The sequence below is a fragment of the Lepisosteus platostomus genome, chromosome 22 (assembly GCF_059453375.1).
Source record: "Lepisosteus platostomus isolate fLepPlt1 chromosome 22, fLepPlt1.hap1, whole genome shotgun sequence".
NCBI classification, from domain to species: domain Eukaryota; kingdom Metazoa; phylum Chordata; class Actinopteri; order Semionotiformes; family Lepisosteidae; genus Lepisosteus; species Lepisosteus platostomus.
The window spans coordinates 2,284,962-2,292,576 of NC_142632.1; the positions used below are offsets into that span (position 1 = coordinate 2,284,962).

Genomic DNA, 7,615 nt, shown 5'->3' on the forward strand with positions numbered 1-7,615 from the left:
TGCAGGTGGGTTAACTCGTGCGGCGGCGTTTGTTAATAATCACCCACTGCTGGTGCTGATTAGATCGCTTAAGAGTTGGTCTTAACTGCCTGGCGGTCATGACAAGCTCCTCTTTAAGCTGTGGTTTAGTTTTGCATTCATGTGTTTCTAGAGCAGTTATTTATGGGGGTGGGTGGGTCTTTCACAGAGGCTCAGGACAAATCCCCTGCATGAAAGTCTACTGTGTGCGTTCAAACAGTCACAGGTCAAGAGCCAGGCAGGAGGACAATGGACAGAAGAAGCAACGAACTAAAAATAAAAGAACGAATATGAAAAAGCCACCATCTTTTTCTTTTTGACATTTTCCGACTTTCATGCAAGCCAGGACAAAGTTGCTTGTAGCTACTTGTGGATTCAAATACTCTATCGAGTGCTTTGATGAGTTTTTGCAATTTGATTGTCGATTGAGGCGTGTTAAGAGAAAGGTAGCTGCGTCAGCATGCTTAGGCTGCAAAGGATAAAGCAAAGGTTTACTCCATGCTGAAAAGAGAAGAAAAGAAGCACAACGTTTCGGCTGTGGAGTCTTCTCTGCCATCTTCTTTAGCGATGGTGATGATGTTTACATTGGAAAAACTGAGACACGCATACTGGAGGGGCTTGAACCACCAACTTTTCAGCACCACAGAGTCTGACAGTCTTTTGTGTGCCCTACATTTGCAGGTTTATGGTCAAAGAAAACAATCACTTGCGCTTCTTGCAGCCGGCAATCTTTTTCCACTGACAACCAAGAAATGGATTTCATCTTTCACAAGCTGTATGGATTTCTTCAAAAACAAGTTATTCCAGAAAGGAAATGAATTCTTGCATTAAACTGAACCAAGCTGTACATGTTTGTCTGAAATGAGACATGCGGCACAACAAGACACGGAGAGAGGCACCGCTGGTATTCAGACGCAGGATCGCCTGCTTACTAGGCAGTCACTTTAAGCCACTAGGGAACAGCGCCAGCAGAGCACCGCGCTTTTACAGACACTTGGACACATCTGCGGTCGGTGTGCACTTAACCTGCTCTCTGAGCCCGTTGCCTCCGTCCCATTTAATAGCAGAACTGACACCAAGAGAAATGATGAGAAATGGCATTTATCTGGCACTTCTCATGTCCAAGGAGCTCAATGCCCTTGACACCTCCCCAAGGCGACAGAGCTGTGCATTCTTTGGCGACACCATTTTTTCTTTTGTTTAATTTCTATACTTATTGATAGAATAAAAACGATATGTCATGTACTGTAAGGGAAATGTCTCTTTTCATGGGGAAAGCTAGCACCAGCAAATGTTGTGTTTAGAAGAAGTGATTTAACATGACACGTGACCTAATTTACCGGAGCAAAAGCTCACCCAGCAAGCCCTGCTTTACTTCTACAGGAGAGAAGCACTGTAGAGTCTGCAAGATGTTCAGCTGGGTAGCTACGTCAGCATGCCTCGGCTGCAAAGGAACAAGTAATAGGTTTATTGCATGCTGAAAAGAGAAGAACGGAAACACAGCGTTTCGGCCGTGAGGTCTTCTCACACCTGAAGAAGCCTCACACCTGTAAAAGGCTCCATGGTTTTCTTTCTTCTCTTTTCAACATGGAATACACCTATTGTCTGCAAGATGTGACAATTTCACGGTGTTTTGGAAGAAAACCTTTTTTCTTTGAATTCAAAATCAATCAGAATTTCAGCACGACACACCAACACTTTTTCTGTTTTAAGGAGATGATATTTTAAACCTGATAAAAATAGTAGGAAACAAGTTTCTTGCTGTGAAAATTTAGATGGGGAAGTGTACTACTAGTAGCAGTGTAGAGCTCTCTGTGGTGGAGTGCAAGCGCATGTTCTACGGGCCAGTGGTGTAATGGATAACGCGTCTGACTTTGGATCAGAAGATTGTAGGTTTGAGTCCTGCCTGGCTCGTGAGGCTTTCAAACCTCTCAGGTTCCTCGGTAACAGGTTGCCGTCATGTATATGAACTATAGAAAAGCATCTGCCACAACCCGTAAATTAGCACCCAAGTGCGGGCTAGTTAACACAGAACTGTATGGAGATCATCTCCAGCTCCGAGCTCAATTGCAATGAAAAAACATGCAGAACAGAACTGGAGAGCAGCTGAATTTGTGCTCAGTAGGGTGGGGAGGACTCAGCATTGCTATTGTTCTAATTGGCATGAACTGCAGGGGATCTGAATCAGAACACGTCACTTAGTTCGATCATTGCGTCAATATGTAGGCCACGTTAATATAGAATTATTACTTTGTCTGTCTCGTCTTTGTATATAGCTGAATGTCCCTGACAATTTCATATTAGTTTTTAAGAATGACATTGGTGCTAATATATACATATATAGCATATAAGGAACACGTAAAAGTTTAGTCCATGCTGTATACAATTTGTATATGTATATGTATATTTAATGTCTTAACTGTGCCCGTTTAAGTATTGAATATTTATATGGAATTTTACCACTGAAGGGAAATCTTAGTGCCTGAGCATAAAAAGAATAGGAGCATACTGCAACGCGTGTGAAGGCCATAAACGACATTAATTTTGGAACATAAACATACAGTATATGGCTGGTCTCGGTACTTTAAAGAAAACATACACGAAACATGGTTTCATTATGACCAGAATCGGTCTTGAGATATTTTTAACTTGATTTACAGTATTTGAGATGTATGTCTTGACACCGATACTACGTAAATACTCCTCACGTATATGTTTCTAGGTTTATATTATGCATTTCATACGGTCAAATTGCTTTTGAGCAACTGATAAGAAGTGCAAAACGGTATGCCCAGGGCGTTTTAGTTTTCGTTTTGTTTTAATGCAGTGCAGTGGATTGATTAGAGATATCAAGTACATACAAGTCATTTTTTAAATGTTGTAGTTCGTCTTGTAAAAATGTTACGAGTACATCATCTGTCAACAATTACACAGGTTCTGTTTCCATATTGCGGTTTTTGGTTACGTCATATTATTTTCTAATTTCACGTTGTGAATATATGATTTGGGCAAACAGAGCCGCAAAGAAGTACATTATGGGTTGTTGTTTTTTTTGCAGTTTTATCTAGAACAAGCGATGCTTAAACCTTTGTCTGATTCTTGTGAAACTATCCACACGACAGTTACCTAGGAGTTGACTTCAGTGATGTCACTGATGGGATGTTTCTAAAAATCCATCCTCTGTAAAACATCTTCTCTAGTTGTTCTGCATATGTATTCGCTAATGAAGCTGTGTGTTCTGAGCCTGGTTCTCTACATTTCTGTATGAACCAGCTTAGAGGGCTAAAGACAGCTTGTGTTTAAATTGAGTGTAAGGTAATTTATGCTTCTAAAGTCATGGTCAGCATTTATTATTGTACTGTGCTGTAAACTTTTTCTGTGCCTAATTACATTATTTTATAGTCGATAATGTTTCTGTAGTGCTTTTTCAGCCCTCAGCATGTGACTGCGCTGGTGGTGCTGTGGGTTAGGTTCCTGACTCCTATGTCATATGGTCTGTGGTTGAATCTCATGGAACTATGACTTTAATTTTTAACAAACATTTCTTTGAAAAAATGAAACATTTCCCTTGGTCAGAGATTAAATAAAACCTCACTCGCATCAAAACAAATTTATATTTCTAAGTATCACAACAATGAATAGTCACCTATGTGTTACAAAACAAACATTTATATTGATTTGAATTGCGTTTTGATTTAAATCGTAAACGCGTGTTTAAATATATGTGTTTAAAGGTGATATACTGTATAAAAGCGCTGATTCTTATGGAATGTGTTCGGCCGGGGATTCAAAAAAATTATTTTTTTTAATCGCGTATCTAAGGAAAATTGCAGTACAACTTTGTTCATGCACAAACAGTGGCATGTTACATTATAATTTGGGTGTCTCCTCTTGCCAGAAAGCTCTAAATTGCATTTTGAGTGCGTTGAGTTGCTTTTTCTACATAAACACAGCGTGATTGCTCTCTGAAAATGCTTTTTTCTTTATATTTAGGCTCAGATTTCAACTATAGATCGGATTATTATAAACTTTCTTGGAAAAATGTCTTTTATGTAAACCATGTTTGCTATTAATTCATTTAGGGCTTAAATACGTTCATTCATTGTCTTCCAATCGAGTCGAGTTGACATTGGAAGCTTGCCACGCCCGGACTGTTACACCAACGCATTAGCATGTTGAAGCGATTTCATTGAGGAGGCCATCTACTAGTTAACACTGTACTTCCTACTTTGAAAATACCTGTGAAATTGGTTTAATTCGTCACAGCCAGCACTCCGGCAGAGAGGGGGGTTGTACTCGTTAATGTCTGATGACATACAAGTGGAAAGATTACAGATTTTAATCGTCTTTTTTCTGAACCAGGGAAAATCTGATCATGTTTCTCTATAACAATAATAAAAAACTTTATTTTAAATTATTTTACATATCCCGCTTGCACATCGCATGACTTTAATAAATCTATTCTTTATTCATACTAAATAAATAATACTAAAAATACTACAGCAAAGAGGTCACTTGATTTTTGGAATAATTCCAAATAGCACAATGATCCACTGGCATCCCTGAAGTCTGTTTAGTGCATAATCTTCCAAATACAATCACTAAGCATTTATAAGAATTATACCATCCTATTTCTTTGTGATGTCCTGTAAAAACTAAACCTATTTTTATAAGGCTTTTACTCAAAAGATTTCCAAACACACAAAGCATTTGTGATGTACTATAGTATTTCTAAAGGTTACTGGTACAACATCAATAATTAAAGCTTAACAATAAAGTTTAGATTGCTGAATATGGACTAACTATATTAACTAACTGCAATGCAACAGTATACATTTTACAAGAATATCTGGTTGAATTCTTGCATTTGTAGCCAATTTAATGCGAGAGAAATAAGCCAATTTAATTATTTCACAAAAAATAATGTAATATAAAATGGATGTTTTTAACTTTATTGTAGTGTTTTAGAAACTACTATGTCTTCAAAAATTGTTATTTTTCACTCCTAGGAATGAAAGCTGTTGTTAAATGATGTTTATTTTCAAATTTTGAAAAAATCAAAGGATTCTAGCTTTCTCCCGTTGCAGGCATCGGACACAGAGAACCTCATGGTTTTCCTAAAAATCATTTTTTATGTTCCCTGGAGTTCCAAACTTAGTTTTAATCAATTTTAATTTGTTATTATGTTAAAAACAGGGTAATAAATTTCTAATTGGACTATAAATAATGTCATATTGTCTGCTATAAAACTGATGTTTTCAACTCTATTGTAGAGATTCTAGAATCAACTAATAGAGAATTGAAATAAAAAAAGGGCATAAGAAAACATTACCAACAACGACCACAAGATGGAGATATTGTCTAGACATTACCAACAACGACCACAAGATGGAGATATTGTCCAAAGAGGCAAGAAGGGTAAAGCCGCGATAAGGTAAAATCATTTTTTGAAAGAGATTGCTGTCAGAATGCACAACTGAATCCCAAACAGAATCTCTAGTCAAATATGATCATTTGTGAAACAGGCAAATGAGTCTCTCAGGTGCCCATTGCTCATTTTCAGACACATTTATGCAATACTTTCACCATGCGTTGAGCAATAGGGATTAAAGATACCAGAGGTAAGGTTTAAAAGTGATTCTGAGGTGCAACACATCAGCAATACAGCTAGGCATCTGAAATGCGGGGTTTGAGAGCCCTTCAGGGAACACCGTACCCTAAAGGTACCAAAAGTCCACTAGTATAAGAATTAAGTCACTGTCACCCCTGTTACAATGTGATTGCTACATATCTTCATTTCTTTGGTTTTTATCCAGTGTGTTGAAGTATTTCACAACACTACCTGTAACCCGTCTGGAAATAAATCCTCATTCTGATTATTGACCTGGGCATGTACCAATAAATCACTGAGCATATATATATATATCACTGTGTTGAAGCTAGAGACCTTTATGTAATATTATGATGCTAAAATGTCATTTTCACATATATTAATGTAATAAATGATTGCTTATGCTTTATAAACAAATCTAATTAAATCAAAAGCTTACATTTTGTATTTATCTTGTACCATAGAACATGATTTGCTTTGTTTTTCAAGCCCACAAAGTGTCCAACTGACGCACTACATGATATAAGGAAGATTATCACATGCATATCAGTATTATCTTTCTTATGAAAATGCATTCCTTTCATTACCTTTTACTTTTTAAAATGAACTCAAATTGTGTATAATGTAATAATTTAAGTAGAATAGATTCTAATAATAGAATGATCCAGTGTGTTGCACTACTTCACTGCTTCACTGCTCTATGCCGTCTGGAAATAAATCCTCAGACTGCTTACTGCCCTGGGCATGTACCAATAAATTACAGGAGCACATCTATATCTCACTGCGATGAAGCAGGAGACACACAATCACTGCAAACACATCCTAAATACAGTGTTCCAGCACCTTTGACCTCATCCAGTACGTATCATTTCTTGAAAGGGATTGCTATCCGAATGCACATCTGAATCCCAAACAGAATCTCTAGTAAAATACGATCATTTGTGAAACAGGTAAATGACGGTCTCAGGGGCCCATTCCTCATTCTCAAGACACATCTATGCAGTACGTACACCATGCATTGAGCAAAAGGGATTAAAGACACCACAGGTAAGGTTAGAAGTCATTCTGACTATATTCTAAAATATTGGACTCATATTCTTATGATGGCAGTCACTTATGATAGTGACAGAGACGCTGTGTTGTAAAAGGGCGCTGTCTTTAGGATGAAATGTAAAACAGAGGTCACAGCGAGCTGAAAAACACGTTTTGAAAAGTGTGCTTTTCCTGCCCCAGAAGTAAAATGGGGGTGACCAAAGTTGCCCAAACGTGTTTATTTCTACTGAAAAACCCGTTTTGACAACTTCTGCACAGTGGGGTTAAGGGCTGACTCAGTGGGCTCTAATGAGCCAGGCAGTTACATTGGGATTCCAAGGTTTGAAAAAACACATTTATTTCGAGCTGAAAAACAAGTTTTGAAAAGTGTGCTTTTTCTGCCCCAGAAGTTAATTGGGGGTGACCAAAGTTGCCCAAACATGTTTATTTCTCTGTCACTATGCTGGGGCATTGGGACCCGCACAGACCTCAGGGTGAATGCCCCCCCACCGGCACCATTAACACCGCTTCCAGCTGGAAGCTTTGTTTTTCCCTGTAGCTCACCCCCATCCGGGTACTGACCTGGCTCACACCTGCTTAGCTTCAGTGGGTTTTCAGTTGCGAGTTGCAAGGGGATGCAAGTGATGGAGCCGCTCGCTGCGAAAGCCACTGCATTGGCCGGGAATCGAACCCGAGCCTCCCGCGTGGCAGGCGAGAATTCCACCACTGAACCACCAATGCTCAGTGCCTGGGCCTTCAAAAAAGACGCTTTTTTGGTGCTCTGTGCAAAACGCGTCGACATCTGCTTCCAGCTGCAAAATGCCATTCGCGGACACTGAAGAACTTATTTCCAAGGCAGTGGGTACAAGCGATTGGGCGTTTTAAAACCACCAGGAACAGCAAAGAGGCGCGCTTCTTTGCTTGCGCCGGAACACACCGACAGGAGGTGGACAA

At 38.9% G+C, this 7,615-nt stretch overlaps 1 non-coding gene across 1 annotated transcript; it reads left to right on the plus strand.

Moving 5' to 3' along the window:
* Positions 1 to 1,859: 1,859 nt before the first annotated feature.
* Positions 1,860 to 1,932, plus strand: trnaq-uug (transfer RNA glutamine (anticodon UUG)). Its single transcript has one exon. It is a non-coding gene; the product is annotated as a tRNA-Gln (tRNA).
* The last annotated feature ends 5,683 nt before the right edge of the window (positions 1,933 to 7,615 follow it).